Raw genomic sequence first — 18,063 nt, forward strand, 5'->3', positions numbered from 1 at the left:
ATCATCTAAGGAAGAAGAAATCATCAGTCTTATCCATGCTGTCTCTGGCAATTTTGATCAATTATCTACCAGTGTTCTTGTTTTTAAATTGTGACAACTTGCATGCTTCTAGGGAGTTGAATAATGGACTGAAAACGCCAACACAGTAACTACAGTATTTGTGAATGAGAATTGTAAAACTTGTGATGGAAGAGATAATCAAATATTTTTTTAAAAAAATTCTATACAATTATATATGAAATACATAAGGAGATTTAAGTGAGAACTTTCTTTACAATCACTCTTCGTAGGAAAGAATTAATGCTCAAAAATATGTGAAAAGTCAATACAAAGCCATTTTAAACTGCAGCTGTTAGATATACTTCATATTTTCTGCTATAAACTTCTTAATACAGTAAACGTTCTGACTTGTTTTCAACACAATGAAACTTTATTCAAAATGTAATAAAAGGAAACGTTATGCAAACAACTGTAACTCACCAATAAGAAACTGATCTTGATTAAAAATGAAGATTGGCAAAAAAAGGGCAAAATAAACAACTCTCAATGTTCACAAAATTTTAAGCAAGATTATGATTAGACTAAACAGAATAAACAAACAAATAATTATTTAATCCAAACCTTATAAGTTTTGTTTTAAGTTGTATACCTATTATGTTAGGAAAAGCTGAGCAGTCACAGCCTAAGAATGTACCCTACCCCCAGGATCCAAAACATGCAATCTGGTCTACACACAAGGAAGCACATCTCAGCCCAGGCAACCTGCTCCAGGTGGCCCTGCTTGATCAGGAGGATTGGACTAGATGACGTCCAGATCTTCCCTTCCACCCTCAACCATTCTGTGATTTTGTGATTCTTCTTTGGAGAGCAAATAGGACAAGGGCCCGTTAGACTTTGCACTTCTGGCATTTAAATATTACATACATGAGCTGAAGTAACTGGCAGACGCATACTAGGCACACATCTTCTGATAGTGTTTACTGATAGCTACATCCTGGTCTTTAATAGCATCAGCCAGACATAAGGATAGTAGAATCTGAAATAGAAATGGACTCAGTAAGTAGAGTAGGACAGTCCAAGGAAGAACAGTACAAATAAAAGCAGCTAAGGGATGCAGCAATTCATGAAGCTGTTTCTGAGCTCTCTTTCCAGAAGGGTGCCACTGCTACTTACACAGGTAACCAAGAGAGATGTTCAGTCCTAGAAGCTCTAGCAGTTTCTAACAGCCTCTGAAAGCTAATCCTACTCAAAAGGTGCTCACACCTGTTATCTTCAGCCGACTCTTAATTTAGAGTTAGGAACTGTCAAGCACCTCTTCAGCTGGCACCAGGGAAAGCATCGCCAGCTGGAAGCACAGCAAACACAGGCAGCGGTTTGTGCAGCAGTTGGGGTGGAACATGTCCAAAAACTCTTCTGAGTGTGGGACTGCTGAACACTGGCAGTGATGTGCCACAGGGCATGGTTCCCAGCAGCAACGGAAGCAGCTACCCCAGCAGATCAGACACCTCTCGAACTCAGATCAAACTCTGTAGGGAGGACGCAGACATCCAGCATAGAGCATGGAGTGCCCAGCGCCTCTCTCTGAGCCTTGGGCAGGCAGAGGTGGTGACCTTGCCTGCGGAAGGTTTGTACTGGCTGGGAGTTATTAGGTTAAGCCACATGGAGTCTGCACATGTTGATTTTTAATATGTGTCTTCCTTTCTTCAGTGACAGATATAGATGAGCAAACTTCACGTCAGAGAGGCTTTGTTTTACACCAGTAATTATTTCACACATCTAAAAGTCAGAAATTATTACTGGGGGGGGGGGGGAACAAAATAATACTCAAGTTTTTCATCAGTTGGGTTTTTTGTATTTTTTGAGATAGCAGGAATTTTTTATCCAAAAATCAAAGACTCTGGCTGATTTGACTCTTTCTTGGGTTTGCTTCTGATTTCATTGAACACATCTATCAGCCACCTGTAAAATTTTAAATCAGTTCATGCAGCCTTAACTTTACTTTTGTTGTATACTGATAAGTTATGGCAATAAAAAGATACATGATCCTCTGGAAGCATCAAGAAAAAAAAAAATCAACACCAAAACACTTCCTCCAGTTGTCCTAGAAATAAAATATCTTCTGCTGTGTCAATCAGTATCTATTTTTTCATATATAGAACGTCTATTAGGATATAAACTCTACATGAAAATTTAATTTCATCTGTGTTAGCTCTTTGATTGGAAGAAAAAAGAAAAAAAAATGAAATAAAGTTTTGCCCCCCTGGATGAAGTAAGACTTTCACCATCTGTAGCAACAGAACATATGAAACAGCATCTGCTAAAATTAACTAAGCATAGACAGACAAATTGACAAGCCTAGTCAACTCATGCCCAAGGATCTTAAGTGAAGTAGGAAATTACTGTGATAGTTACACAATTGTTTTTACCCTCTGAACTGTAAACTTTTTAGGAAAGACTGAATAGTTGAATTATCTACAAGCCACTAATTTTAATTTTTTAATAACTCAGAAGGAAACTGGAGACATTTCAAAGGTTTGGAGGACTGAAAAAAGTAGCAATATTTGCATTACAATAAAGGAAAGGCCCAAGGATCCATAGACTGCTTAGACTGGTGTGTTTCTTTGATTAAATAACTGATTTGTGGCTATCAACTAAGAATCAGAAATAAAAAATCAGGCAAAAAATCAGGCTATATATTTGGAAACCCCTGTTTCCAGATGGGGAAGGGCTGGGCAGACTTGATACTGGCAGACTTGATACTCGATACAAGGCTTCTTTTTATTCCTGCCTAGCAGGTCTGCTTTTTTTACCCTTAGCTTTTTCATAATTTGCCATAATCACAGCATACATGATTGGGGACCAATGTGACCATAACCTCCAGGGATGTTCTGTTAGACCCAGCAAGGATGGATTATTATGGTTACTTTTTTTGAGGTATGGAACATGCATTATCTGGTATGAAAAAAATGTAGTGAATTCATTGTCTTGGAAAAATATTGACATATAGAAAAGAGATGAAGGAAAACTCAGCAGTCATCTATTCAAAAACAGTATCATATATTAATAACACTAAATAAAGGCCAGGTACTGATCTCTGGCCATGCAGCTCAGCTCCATGGAGTATCATTCACAGTGTTTGGACTAGCTTACTTAGAAGAAGTTGAATTTAGCCTTCTGCTGGGCCATATGTTTTATACTCCTAAATTAATTATTCCTGTGAGGCTTTTTTCAGATCAAAATCTGGTATAAACAGAAGACTCCATTGCTTGCTTATCAGAGAGCTTTTTTATATGAAACGGAACACATGGCATGCACGCTACTTGCATGGTATGATGACCTGCAAAGGTTTCTGAATGTGCAAGCCTTGAGAAATACCAAACCGGCCATCCATATGATCCAAAAGAACACTGGAAGGAAGTAAGTTGTTGTGCAACACTTTTAACTTGGTTATTAACATGACTTTTCTGTATTAGATTGTTTAAATATCAAGATTAAAAAAAACTTCTTAGCTTCATATATATGCTGTGGATTATTTTTCTAACGTAAGATTTTCAGTCGAGAAAAGGCCTTTGCTGTCATCCTAAGGCTGCACTGTTCTGTACCACAGTTTTAGTATAGGGCCATAGATAGCTGATTCTACATAGGACAACTACTTGTTATCTCTATGTACTGGTCAAAAAGTTATATAAAACCAATGAGCATTCCACCACACAATGCATACAGCTATGCTGAAGCTAAAACCACTCAGACTAAAGTCTTTTCATTGTTAGAGAAGCACTCTTGTTGTAAAGCAGATGAACATAAAGCTCCAGGTGGCCTAAACAAATCCATACGTAGCAAGACCAACAAACCCAATCCTGGGACCTTGCAGAGTCAATAGAAAGCCTGTGGCCTGTTGCCAGCAATGACAATACCAAATTTCTGTGCTGCAGAGCTACAACTCGTGCATAATTCTTCCAAAGTCCTCAAAATTGAGTTAGTTCTCTAAATGAAACCTTGGATGAACTGAATGAAACGTTAGATGAACTCTTATTTACATACACGATGTGGTTGTTCTATGAATAACACTACTACTGTAGATTATTGATCAATTTTGTAATCATCTTTTACTTCCAGGTAATTCATGGGTATTTGACACCTAATTAGTTGATCTGCATTTTGTGTTTCTGTAGTAATCTACTCTTACCAAAACAAAAAATGCACTTAACTGTATTACTTTTTCAACCATTTTTCTATTTTTTTTTCAAAATAATTCTGAATTCTAATTCCAGTCTCTCATATTTCCTTTTTATGGCATACAACTGTTTTCTGAAGACTGAAATGCAGAGCCATTTTATTCAGTAAAAAAAAATATGTGGATGAAGTGCAATGACCTGTGTTATACTGGAGGTCAGATCAGATGATTTAAAAGCCCCTCAGGCTTTAAACCCAAGGAAATCTCTATGAAATCAATGCAGTTTCAAAAAATATTTTACTGTGGTAAATGGCTGTCTGCTAGAGCAGCTTGCAGGAAGATAATAACTAAATAGGTATTGCTTAAAACTTTAAATCTAAATTTCCTTATGTATCATGAGATAGTTCAGAGCTTAGTTGTATCTACTCAGAGATATATATCTAACAGTTTATGCCATATCTCACATTTGAGATGATTCAATTCTTTCTTGAAATTCTTAAAGATCTGCAGGCTGTATTTAATATCTACGCAACAAAATGCTTAACTGAAACAGTATCATATCTCTTCCATTACAGTATGTAATTGCATTTTTATTTATGTATATACATATGAACATTTTTTTTTCCCCCCTAAATGTCTCGTGACACTAATTTGCAGTACTGGATCATTTAAAAGGCCAATAATCTGTTTAAATGTGTGGTCTATTCATTCAGTACAAAATAAGTAATCAGTAATACAATCAGGGCATTTCAGTTTTTCATAAGCAGTATAGGGAAGCTGAGATTCTGCATATTCTCTTGAATTTTTTAAGCTCCTTGTTATAAGCAAGCAGTATTTCTAGCAGTGCATTTTACTGGGAAAAAAAGTATATTGAAGTTTTCTCTTTATAAGGCACTGTTACACAAGTAAAGTTGTTTTGACTAATGGCAGTAATATATATAATAACTACAATAAAGAGTAGTGAGAGCTCTCGCTGTGCTGCCTAACACTGGAACTGCATACATTCAGAAGTACCTCTGCATTTGACCCATGAGTTGAAAATAAACAAAACAGACTAAACCACACAGGACACTACACCTTTCCTGTTGTATTTCTGCAAGTGTCATCTAAGTAATCTTGACTTCATTTAGTTTCCAATATCTGACATAGTGAACATACTGTGGCTGAAAATTCAACCACCACCCATTAAGAAGCCATAGATGGCAAAATATACGGTTTAGGATCACAAGATCCTTCTCCAAGGATCTTAGGTACAAGATCCTTCTACAAGATGATGCAGACTGGACACTCAGAAGAGTAGCTGAAAATGGAAGGTAAGGAATCAAAAGTGTTCAGAGATAATTCACGGTAAGGAAACCAAAAAATGACTTAAAAATACAGACATAAAGCATATAGTATAAGGAAAGATCTTAGAATTTAATTTTACATTTAGCTAAAATCATAAACAAGGGTGATCAAATAAACTTCTATTGTGAGAAAGAGGATAAAATTACAAGAAGCCTTGAAAAAAAAACATTGGGAAATGCCAGGGAAAAGAAGTATATCTCTATGAGAGCATTTTATACTTTCTGTCCCTCTACCTTTTTATAAAAACTTATTTATTAATAGAATCATAGAACAGCCCAGGTTGGAAGGGACCTCAAAGGACCATCTGGACCAACATTTTGAGAGAAAGGGAGCCTAGACAAAATTATCTAGCACTTTGTCTTGTAAACCTCCAGTGATGGGGTGTCTACGATATCCCTGGGGATGTTGTTCCAGTTACTGTTTGTAACAAATTCCTTTCTTATGTCGAGATGAAATGTTTCCTAGTGCAACTTTTATGCATTGCCCCTTGTCCATGTGAAGAGGGAAACTCCATCTGCGTTGTAGCCACCCTACTTAACATTCTCTTGAATTATTCAAAAAGAGAATGAGCACTTAGACCAGCATTTTCTGACCACAAAATATTATATGCTCTGTCTATGTTTTACAGTATTTTTTCCTCTGTGCCTGTTCTGCAACTTTCATTCGCAACAAATTGGGACAGGAATCATTTACTAACTCCCTAGTATATGTGCTGTGGTTGACACAAGGGCTTCACAATCTCAGTTTAGTTTTAGATGGTATTTAAACCAATAGAATTAATATCAAGATGCTAATGTAGACTAAGAAGTACATAAACAGTACAAGAAGGCAACAGCTTTCATGTCATGTTTTGAGGTAGTATCAACTATGAGTTAACTGAAACAAAATTTACCTAATTTAGTTTTACATATTCTTGAGTAAAGACAGGTAAATCTCAAAAGAAGACCTTCAGTGAACATGGTTGTAGCCATGTTTCTCCTGCTGTCACAGCTTGACATGGCTGGCACTACTCTCAACAGCAAAAGAGCAAAAATAGTTCCTGTGGATGTTTTACTTACTGTTAGAACTATCTGCAAGCATAACAGATAGCCAGACTGAGAAGACAGGATGTAAACTAAACATATCCAACTATAATTTATCTTATTTTATGTGTTAAAAATATAAGAAGGCCAAATGAGCTAAATGCTGAACTCATTTATAATTATGTCTCAGTAGGTACTGAATCTGGTCCGTAGTGCATAAACACTGAGTAAAATGAGAGAACGCAAATTAATAAATAGTGCACTGCTTAAAGCATCAGAAAACAGTCCTTCCTGAAGACTAATTACAAATTAAAAGATGCCTATCATATTAACCGTGCTTCAGGCAAGCGGAAAATGGAATAGATTATAAATAAAGGAATTAATACTACAGCTTCTTCTCACTTTTTAATTTTAAGGTACTAATTACAAATTATTCTGAAGATATGACAGTAAAACAGTTGCTGTTTTATTGTCCCTCTGCACTAGGGGGCAGATAGGGCATAACAGTATTTGCTTACAGAACAGAAAATGTGTTTCTTGAATCACCTCATGTAGCATTAATTTAGTAACATATACAACTTGGTTTTGAATGATGACTAATGGAGATTGGAGTTGCCTGGAGTTTGTTTATAAGCCCATGGAAAAACAGAGCTGGAACAGCTTGTTATTGCCTTATCTCAGGAACTGTAGTGCTAACTGAGCCTTTTTGGAAGAAATTGTCATCTACAGCCTGCTGTCCTCCTTGCAAACAATTTCCTTGGAAAATCATTTACCAGTAATTTTTGCCTAGTACCTGATATTTTGGTGAAATTTAGTAATTTTTTTCTAGATAAACAGGAAGGCAGTTCCCAACAGTCTTCTGTGTTTTGAAGACTGGGATCAATCTTCTCTTCATCAGGGTATAAAATACATTTTTTTCAGTCTTTGGTATTTCTGAATGTTTTCTGGGCTCTTGCAATTGATCCACAAAGATAATGAAATGTCAAGCTGAAAACAGAATGCTATATTCCATGCACAGATTTACCAATGTTGAGTAAGTGAATGGTTTATTGCCTTTGATCTTTACATTACAGTGTGGTATTTCCTTTCTTCTTCTTCTTCTTTTTTTTTTTATGACATTATTAATTCTTACTTAGTGTTTTCTGAAGAATTTTCATTATAGCAGTTATTGCTTATAGCAGTTATTGCTTATCTTATATTTGTAAAAACACTAATTCTTACTCTATCATAAAAAAATATCTGAATGTTTGTCACAGTTTGGTCCTCTAAAATCTATACTGGCTGCTACTTTTGCCTTGAATAATAATAATAATTAAAAAATAAATCAGAGCTTTTGTCTGGAAATTGAAACTATGACAATTGATCTTTTTCCCCCTTCTTTCTCCTCTCTCTTCCCTTTGAAACAAACATCACTTTTTTTTTCCCCCTGAATTTCAACTATCCTCCCTGAATTCTTAGAAATAACTGCAATGGTTTTGAAAGTCAGCTAAATATGTAGATACAGCAGAAGACAAAAAAACATGAAATAAACATATCACTGTTACTTAGAAATCATCTTCCTTACATCTTTCTCCAATGTTCTTCCTAGTGTAAAGTTCTCCTCATCAGGCTGGCCACACTATTGGCAAAATGCTTTTGTGCTAGTTCATCCAGTGGATCCCGCATCTTTTCTTAACAGTCCTCAATTCCCAAAGAGAGCTGAATAGTCATAAAAATCAAATCCCTGTTGTCAACATCAGCTTGGAACCAGTTGTCGACTCACAGGATCCAATCACAACTCCTCAAGCCCCTTCCCTCATTAGCAGGATCAAAGAGAAAACCACTTGGGCCCCCATGCTTTCAACACTCACTCTTAGACCTAGATAGTCACCCTTGATACTTTCCAGAAATTCACTTCAAGAAATCCACCTATATTTTTAAAAATAGTTTTACATTCATTGAAGAGACCATAACCAAACCGTCCTTCTGGGAGTCACACATAAAGACTTGATTTGCTATGGAGTACCTCCAAGCCATTATTTGTGGGGTGGGGGACAGAAATAAGTAAACAGAGGAATTATTAGAGAGCTACTAAAAACAACAGCAGAAACATGTTAAGAATTAACTTAGAAATATTTTCAATGTTCTGCTTCTGCAAAGAGTGTGCCATTCTAGCTAGAGTTGTGCAAATAAAAAAGCTGTCTTCAGCACAAAAGGAGAAATAGCTGGGTAGATTCATTTCCACATTCCGTGTGCTGCAATATCTGCAAGAACAAGCCAGTGAAATATTCTTTTAGCAAACAAATGAGAACCATCCTACTGTAACCCCCATTAAAATCAGATTTTTTTAGTGTTTTTTCCAGAAGACAGAGAGTTCAATCAACCACTGCAGTTTAAACACAAACCACATTATGTCTTGCCTCTACCCATGTAATAAAAATGTGGTAAAAGTCCTAAGGGCAGTAGGCATCTGTTAGAAAAATGAGCAATATGAGCACACACATGTCATGCCATCAGCCAGAGAAATAAAATATTTGAAGTAACCGTAGATCCTTTAGGGACAATAGGCCTGATTATCTACTACTTCAAAATCTAGAAAAACGTTACTGACAATGAAAAATGCTCCTGTTCAGATGGGATAGCATTTTATGGCTGCTTGGTGGATAACAAAGAGGCAAAGAAAAATGTGTAAGCTCTTATTATTGAGAAGATACTGCACAGAACTAACCAAGTAAAATTTAATCTTAAAACAGACATCTGATCCTTAGCTTTCTATCTTTTTTTGTGTGGTTCCCTCCCACCCCAAGGCTCACATTTTCTGGCTTCAGGAGCTGTGAGCAACAGCAGTCTATGCTACCGAGTAGTTTTCACTCTTGACTTCAACATTTAAAGGTGGAATTTGTATAATTTTAGACATTCTGGAGCTGGAGTGTGCTCACAACTCTGCCTGTAATCAGTGGGAAGTGATAGGTACCATTAATGCCACTTACCCAATCATATAATAGACTTAATGCAATAAGAAATATTATTCTCTGAAGTTTCACCAAGGGGAAATCATGTCTGACTAATCTGATAGCCTTCTATGATGGCATGACTGGATGGATAGATGAGGGGAGGGCAGTAGATGTGGTCTACCTGGACTTGAGCAAGACGTTCGACACAGTTTCCTGCAGCATCCTCATAGGGAAGCTTAGGAAGAGTGGGCTAGATGAATGGACAGTAAGGTGGATAGATAACTGGCTGAAAGACAGAGCTCAGAGGGTCGTGATTAGGGGCACAGAATCTAGTTGGAGGTCAGGGACAAGTGGTGTTCCCCAGGGGTCAGTACTGGGTCCAGTCCTCTTCCATATATTCATCAATGACCTGGATGAGGGGATAGAGTGCACCCTCAGCAAGTTTGCTGATGACACAAAGCTCGGGGGGGGTGGCTGACACATTAGAAGGCTGTGCCACCAGACAGAGAGTCCTGGACAGGTTGGAGATTTGGGCAGAGAGGAACTTTATGAAATTCAATAAGGGCAAGTGTAGGGTGCTGCACCTGGGGAGGAATAACCCCATGCACCAGTACAGGTTGGGGGCTGACCTGCTGGAGAGAGCTCTGTGGAAAGACACCTGGGAGTCCTGGTGGACATCAGGATGACCATGAGCCAGCAATGTTCCGTTTTAGCCAAGAAGGCCAATGGCATCCTGGGGTGCATCAAGAAGAGTGGGGCCAGCAGATCAAGGGAGGTCATCGTCCCCCTTGACTCTGCCTTGGTGAGGCCACACCTGGAGTACTGTGAGCTCCAGTCCTGAGCTCCCTGGTTCAAGAAGGGCAGGGAACTGCTGGAGAGGGTGCAGCAAAGGGCTACCAAGATGATGAGGGGACTGGAACACCTCTCTTATGAAGAACTACTGAGGGATTTGGGTCTCTTCAGTCTGGAAAAAAGACAGCCGAGGGGGGACCTTATCAACACTTATAAATACTTAAAGGGTGAGTGTCAGGAGGATGGGGCCAGGATCTTTTCAGTGGTGCTCGGGGGACAGGCAAGAGGTAATGGGCACAAACTTGAACATAGGAAGTTCCACCTAAACATGAGGAGGAACTTCTTTCCTTTGAGGGTGGCAGAGGACTGGAACAGGCTGCCCAGAGAGGTGGTGGAGTCTCCATCTCTGGAGACATTCAAAACCCACCTGGATGCGTTCCTGTGCAACCTGCTCTAGGTGACCCTGCTCTGGCAGGGGACTTGGGCTAGATGATCTCCAGAGGTCCCTTCCAACCCTATGGTTCTGTGATTCTATGGTTCTATAAAGCACCAGTGCTTTCTGATTTAAAAATTAGTGAATCGAAAATTAATCCTAAAGAAGCTGGGCCAGACCTTCAACCTATGAAAAAAGGTAAAGATTCATTGAAGGCAACAGGAGTGACCATGTTTTCATCTTCTGAAGACCTGATGCCAGTAGTGAGAAACCATAGCATTTTATCACCACCACATAGATGTATCACGTTGAGTTGGTGTAATTGCAGGCATGTCCTTGTTAATTTCTCTTGTAATTTTGCGTACACGACAGTGAAACAATCTTAAATACTCTCTTTGTTAGGAGGTAACTAAAATCTCCAGTATTTAAAGTCCCATATTCTGATAGGTAAGGATATTGATTTTTCCTTCCTGCAATGCTTTGCTTAGGTGAGGTATAGATGTTACCATGTTATTTCACTTTTCGGTAATCAGTTCTCCTAAGTACGCTGGAGTCTGTATAGGTACAACCTTTGTAATTAAAATGAATAGCCTCACGCTGCAAGTGGTATACCTCAAAAGTAGACCACTAGAGATCCAATGCAGAAATGCCACCAGTCAAAAAGTGTTCTGCGTCAAGCCAAAGTCAAACACAGACTAGCTTTCTGTTTATTGGTAAAATATTATGTCTACCTTTTAACAACTAATCATAAAATATAGCTTCAGGAAAAATTAATATTATATAACCGAGAAAATTAAAATGAAAAAAAACTGTAAGGAAAAGTAGGACTTATCACTCTCAATTTTAGTTTAAGTCAAATCAGGAAGCATTTTATTGATTTATTAATGACACAATTAGCCAGCAATCAGGGAACCATATGTTCAGGATCAATAGCATCAATAAAACAGCTGTAGCACAGCATTGGACACAGGACAAAAAAAAATAAAATTGACACCAACAAGTTTCTAAACACCCTTCTACAACTATTCACAAGAATCTCTAACCCCCTTCTACACACACACATGCAGTTACAAGCTCACCCCTCCTCCCCAGTCATGGGGGTTGCTACGCTTGTGGGAGACATGAGTACCCCAGCTTTGTGCACCTCCCTTGCTGTCAACACCCTACTGATGTATCCACTGGTGAGGAGGTGGCCCGGGAGATGCCTCCACACCCCAAGGTGAGGTTGCCCACTGAGTTCAGGCTGCTCCTGGTCCCTGATGGGGAGATTGAACTACCCAGCCTGGGCAGGGCAGAGGTGCCTCGGGGACACTGCCATCAGGGACAGACCCCCTGGGATGACTACTGCTTCCTCTCCACCACCTGTCACCATTTTCACAAATGTCTGTGCTCTCTTTGTACTTCTTTTCAAGCTGACTGCTTTGTCTTATAAAAATTTCTGATTTTTCCCTTGTTACTCTTTAATCCCACTGAAGATCGTCTTCCTCTTTGGGATTATCAGTTTTAGGCAAATGCTGTGAGACAGTTTTGGGTGTCCCCTTCTCACACACTGTTCACATTTCCAACCTCTTACCAGCTGTTGCTATCAAGGGTGTGTTACCAGGAGGGAGCTGTGCAAGGACCCCCACAATGTTTTCTTCATACTTCACATCTATTTACTTACTTTATTTTTTTTTTCTTTAATTAGCATATTTCATAGGTTTTACTTTAACATTTTTTACTTCATATCTGCTCATGGTATAATCTTTTTCTTTTTCCCACCACAGTTTTTACTTGTTTAAAATGTTGTGTTATCAATATATGGGCCACGTCTTTTCTGGTTTGCCATGGCTCAGAGATTGTTGCAGACAGCTTTGAGGAACGTAGATATATATCTACTGATGATGAATGACTTCCCATAACCAGTCTGGATCCAAAGGTATAAGAAAGGATAAATCCAAGGAAAAGAGTACCTAAATATCAAGGGAATCTATTGAACCTTCCCAGGGTGGCACACAGTGTCAGGCTTTAGCAGCCAGAAATTTATCTGTGCTATAGTTTTCAGGTACAGAGCTCCAAACTATAAAGTTTAGTGGGTAAAAATGTTACATCCTGAAACTTCAGTTATTAATTGTATACCATTTTCAAATATAAAGAAAAAAAGGTTTTTGCTTTATCTATTTAATACATAGATATTTAATATACAAAAGGTTGCAATTTCTGATATGATCATACAATCTACATATCTTCTGCTGCATTTTCTGTCTGCTAATACTTTTACCTTCAGGTCATTTTAGTTCCAACAGTGAATTGTTTTCTTGTGGTGGTAAAAGGACGCATTGACAGATTGACAGATTCAAAGAAAGAAAGTATCCTTAAGACCATCTACACTGGCCTGCTGCTTAACACAGGCTGTACAATTTCATACAGTAACCTATCTATTGAGCACTTGACTTCTTTTTCAGCTATGGCACATTTTAGAAAATTTCCAGTCTTGATTTGAAGATTCAATTGGTGATTACAGATTGCTGCCAAAAAGACCTGTAAAACCATTAGTCTTCCTCTCAAAACTTCCCTGTTGCTTTTGTTATATTGTTTACACAACACACAATCAAATTCTTAGAAAACTTGTATCATAAATGTTATAATAAGAAAGAAATGTCTGGACAGTTCTAGACAAAACAATTCTGCATTCTATTTTGGAAACATTGTATGTATTTAGAGAGCAAGATGTTGGTGACTTTGGAAGTACCTATGATTGAAATAAGTGCTAGAAAGGGAAAATAAAGTCCAGATTCACAAGGCAATGTCCTAAATCCTAGTAAAGACTTATTGGAAATTATACTTTTGCTGTCACTCATACATGGAACCATACACAGAACCATACATGTGACAGAATTAAACTCTTAGATACTGTGGTGGGTTGACCCTAGCTGGACATCAGGTGCCCACCAGAGCTCCTCTATCACTCCACCTCCTAACCTGGGCAAGGGAAAGAACATATAACAGAGAGCTCACGGGTCAAGAAAAGGACAGGGAGATCACTCAGCCATTACTGTTACAGGCAAAACAGACTCGACTTGGGGAAAATTAATTTAATTTATCAACAATCAAATCAGAGTAGAATAATGAGAAATAAAACCTAAATCTTAAAACACCTTCCCCCCAACCCTCCTTTCTTTCTGGACTTAACTTTACTCCTGAATTCTCTATCTCCTTCCTCTCTATTGACGCAAGGGGATGGGGAATGGGGGTTGTGGTCAGTTCATCATACATTGTCTTTTCCGCTTCTTCCTCCTCATGGGGAAGAATCCTCATGCTCCTCCCCTGCTCCAGTGTGGGTTCCTTCCCATGGGAAACAGTTGTCCATTAACTTCTCTAACTTGAGTCCTTCCCACGGTCTGCAGTTCTTCACCAACTTCTTCAGCGTGGGTCCTCTCCACGGGGTGCAGTCCTTCAGGAACAGACTGCTCCAGCGTGGGTCCCCCACGGGGTCACAAGTCCTGCCAGAAAACCTGCTCCAGCTTAGGCTCCTCCCTCCATATGGCTGCAGGTCCTGCCATGAGCCTGCTCCAGCACAGGCTTCCCACAGGGTCAACAGCCTCCTTCAGGCACCTCCACCTGATCCGGCATGGGGTCCTCCACAGGCTGCAGGTGGATATCTGCTCTACCATGGACCTCCATGGGCTGGAGAGGGAGAGCCTGCTTCACCATGATCTTCATCACGGGCTGCAGGGAAGTCTCTGCTCCAGCACCTGGAGCACCTCCTCCCCCTCGTTCTTCACTGACCTTGGTGTCTGCAGAATTGTTTCTCTCACGTATTCTCACTTCTCTCTCCAGCTGCGATTGGTGTTGCACAGTAAATTTTTCCCCTTCTTAAAAATATTACAGAGGCACTGTGGAATAATTACTAAATTGGTCAAGAATACAAAAATACAGCATTGTTCAAACATTAAGGAAAGTCATAAAATCAAGATGCTTCTGAGGTAGAATACAGACACAGCTAGCATGCGAAGAATGCCACATCTGTGATTCCCTGTACAAGGTTGTTTGCGAAACTACACAAGGGATGGAACGGAACACGCTTGTTCCGTGGCCTTCCCTTGTGACGAATAGCAGATATGGGGATGAGATGATACTACGGAACAGGTAAGCGGCCTGCACGCTACCCGAGCCAACATTTCGTCAAATGTTGATGAAATGCTGTCCTTTGTGTGAACTTTGCTCACCACAATGTACCAAAACACACCTCCATCCCGGAGGCTATCCGCCCCCGAGGTGCGAACACTCCTCCTTGAGTACATTAATCATAATAAAAGTGTGTATGACTAAAGTCACTCAAACTCCACCTTGAAGATAAAAAAATAGTATAAAAATAGCCCGAGAGAAGGGGGATACCCAGGGAAGACACCATCGTGAAGAATTCCATCGCTGATTTCCGGGACCAGTCGACGGGCTGAGCCTTTCTTCCCCCCCATAGGGACGCCTTTGGATAAGACTTAGATTACACCGAGTGCTTTCTCGGGGACTTAGAAATTTCTCTAGAGAATCTCTACCCTACATTTATAGCCAGGCTGTATCATTTATAATTTTGTCTCGCATTTGTATACTTAACAATATCTTTATTTGCACGTGCTTTGCAGACAGTGTATTTATCACCGGCAATCCTAAGAACCTATATATCTGTTGTTTAAATAAACTGCACTGTTTAAGTAGTTAGTCGTTTTGGTTTCTCACTGAACGCGACCAAAGACTCGAGAGAGGCCGTGCTAGTTCAGGAGCACGACTAGACAGAAGGTGCAGTCCACTATTAGTGTATCCAAATCGTAATAGTTTAATACATATTAAACGCGATTGGACTGATAGTGTTGAGTTGGGCATCACTCAGAATTTAAACCTAGCCGCACCTAGCCTCCCACCTCGGTGAGGAGTGTTAGAACGCAAGGAGGTTTATCTTCTGCCAAAACTGCTTGGCCCCTTTTCACACAACAGGCACTACCACCATTGCTGATGGGCTCGACCTTGGCCAGCAGTGGGTCCATCTTGGAGCTGACTGGCATTAGCTCTATTGGACATAGAATCATAGAATCATAGAATCATTTAGGTTGGAAAAGACCCTTGGGATCATTAAGTCCAACCATCAACTCCACTCTACAAAGTTCTCCCCTATACCATATCCCCTAACACCACATCTAAATGACTCTTAAACACATTCAGGTATGGTGACTCCACCACCTCCCTGGGCAGCCTATTCCAGTGTCTGACCACTCTTTCTGTAAAGAATTTTTTCCTAATGTCCCGGATTTTTTTCTAATGTCCTGTGGGGGAATCTTCTTGCATATTCTCACAGAAGCCAACCCTGTAGCTCCACCACTACCCAAATCTTGCCATGCAAACCCAATACAGAGACAAGATGTTCTCTTGAGCCTCTTAAAAATGTTTTGGGGGGGGTTCCATTTCTAACATAATTTGTGATTCAAAAGAGACATATATATATATAAATGTTCAAAGTGGGGTTTACAGGAATTTTCTTCTCAATACTTCCTACTGGCTAATCTAGGTGCCTTCTCACGTGTCTGACTGTTACACAAGTAGTAGCATTTTGGTTATTAAAGTAAAAGGGAATATTGCATCGTGATAAACATAGAAATGAGATGTGCCCTCAAAATTAACACCTCTCTTCTGTCTTTGTGTTTCAGAAGCATGTTAATACACGTAACAAAAATATGTCAGGCATTCAAAGTCAGTCTCTTTCCTTCTTTTAAATACTTGATAAAATTTGCCTTTTCCCAAAGTCATCACCATCAGAAAAATCCCATCTTTGTACTTGATTCATTTGCTTCCGTATAACCTGTTTCATTTTAATCATAAGGCAAGCATTAAACCAAATCACAACCAAGGTCAACATATGTGGATTGATATAGTAATCTACCCTGCCATCTTGTATTTGTTTCAGCCTACAATACCTAAAACAATAAAATGCATCAATGGAATTTTAGACCGGATGTAATACAGAGTGAAAAAGGCATTTTGCTGTACACGTTTAGACAGAAAAGGTAGTGTGCCAGTAATGAAACAGCCACATTGGAAAAAGGAACTCGAGTTACTCTTTATAAATGGTGACATGACATAATTGGAGACAACAAAATGCCTGGTAATGAGAACTGTGGTATTACACTAATACTCGCATGAAAATACTAAAAAGTTAATGTTGTCTGAGAAAACCATCATCAGTTGCTGAAAATGTCTTCATTGTGTTATTGTCCCTTCTCTTGTAAAACATGCTCTGAATCAGCTGTGTGGTTGTACTAACTTTTCTCCCCTGTAATTCCAGTACTTAGACTTCCCTGTCTTTCAGGATGCATTTCTTGATTCCATTTAGGTATTCAGCAACTTCTCTATTCTTTTTTTTTATTATTATTCTTTTTTCTCCCTCCCTTTTTATTTCATATTTTACATGTACAATTGCTACCTTTAATTACTTTCTTTAGTTCTATCCAGGACTTCCTCAATGAAATTTCCTTCCCTTTAACTGTATTTCTTACAATCTCACCATCTCTTCCCAAGAGAAATCTCAAGGCCCTTATTTCACCCATATCTCCTTTTGACCTGTTACTATTTATCATAACTCTCATCTTGGTATCTTACCAACTTGGACAACTTTCTCTCATTTTTACATTTATATGAATTCAACTGTCAAATTTATATAATCAAATATTGAAGTATGTTGATGACCAGGCGCAGACATTATATCTGTAGGAATACATACGCAGCTTTATATGCACTTTCACATGATTGAGCCTTGATGCTTCAAAATTTATACTAGAATTATCTGTATTTATTGATCTGTTTAAAAAAAGCTTTTGTTCTTTATGTTGTTAAACAGATGTTAAGAATGACCAGGAACCTTTTTGTGTTATTAATGTAAGATTTTGGGGAAAAAAAATCCAGATTTAAGAACTCACTTTGTGTTTCAAATTATTCCATATTTACTGAGAAACAGATTGATTTTGGGGACGCAGTAATTTTACAATGTTCTATGATTCTGTTTATTGTTAAATCATAATTATTATTGACCTAAAACTACATAACTTTTTTGTTGCCACATTTTGCTTTGTGGTATCTATTCAGCAAGCTGTGTTGTGATTATTTTTTTTTTCTCTTCTTATGTTCTTTTCCTCTTCTTTTCCTCTGCTGTCTATAATCAATCAATTTCTTTATGAAAAATAAATGTAAAAGAAAATAGAAATAATGATAAAGTGGTATTATAATAATTCCGGGGGTTTTAGCCTATTCAGTATATTAATCCAATTTCAGATACATCAATTATTCTGTCATATAACAAATGACAATAAAACGTTATATTGCTCGATTTGCCCTTAA

This window comes from Larus michahellis, chromosome 1, assembly GCF_964199755.1.
Source record: "Larus michahellis chromosome 1, bLarMic1.1, whole genome shotgun sequence".
NCBI classification, from domain to species: domain Eukaryota; kingdom Metazoa; phylum Chordata; class Aves; order Charadriiformes; family Laridae; genus Larus; species Larus michahellis.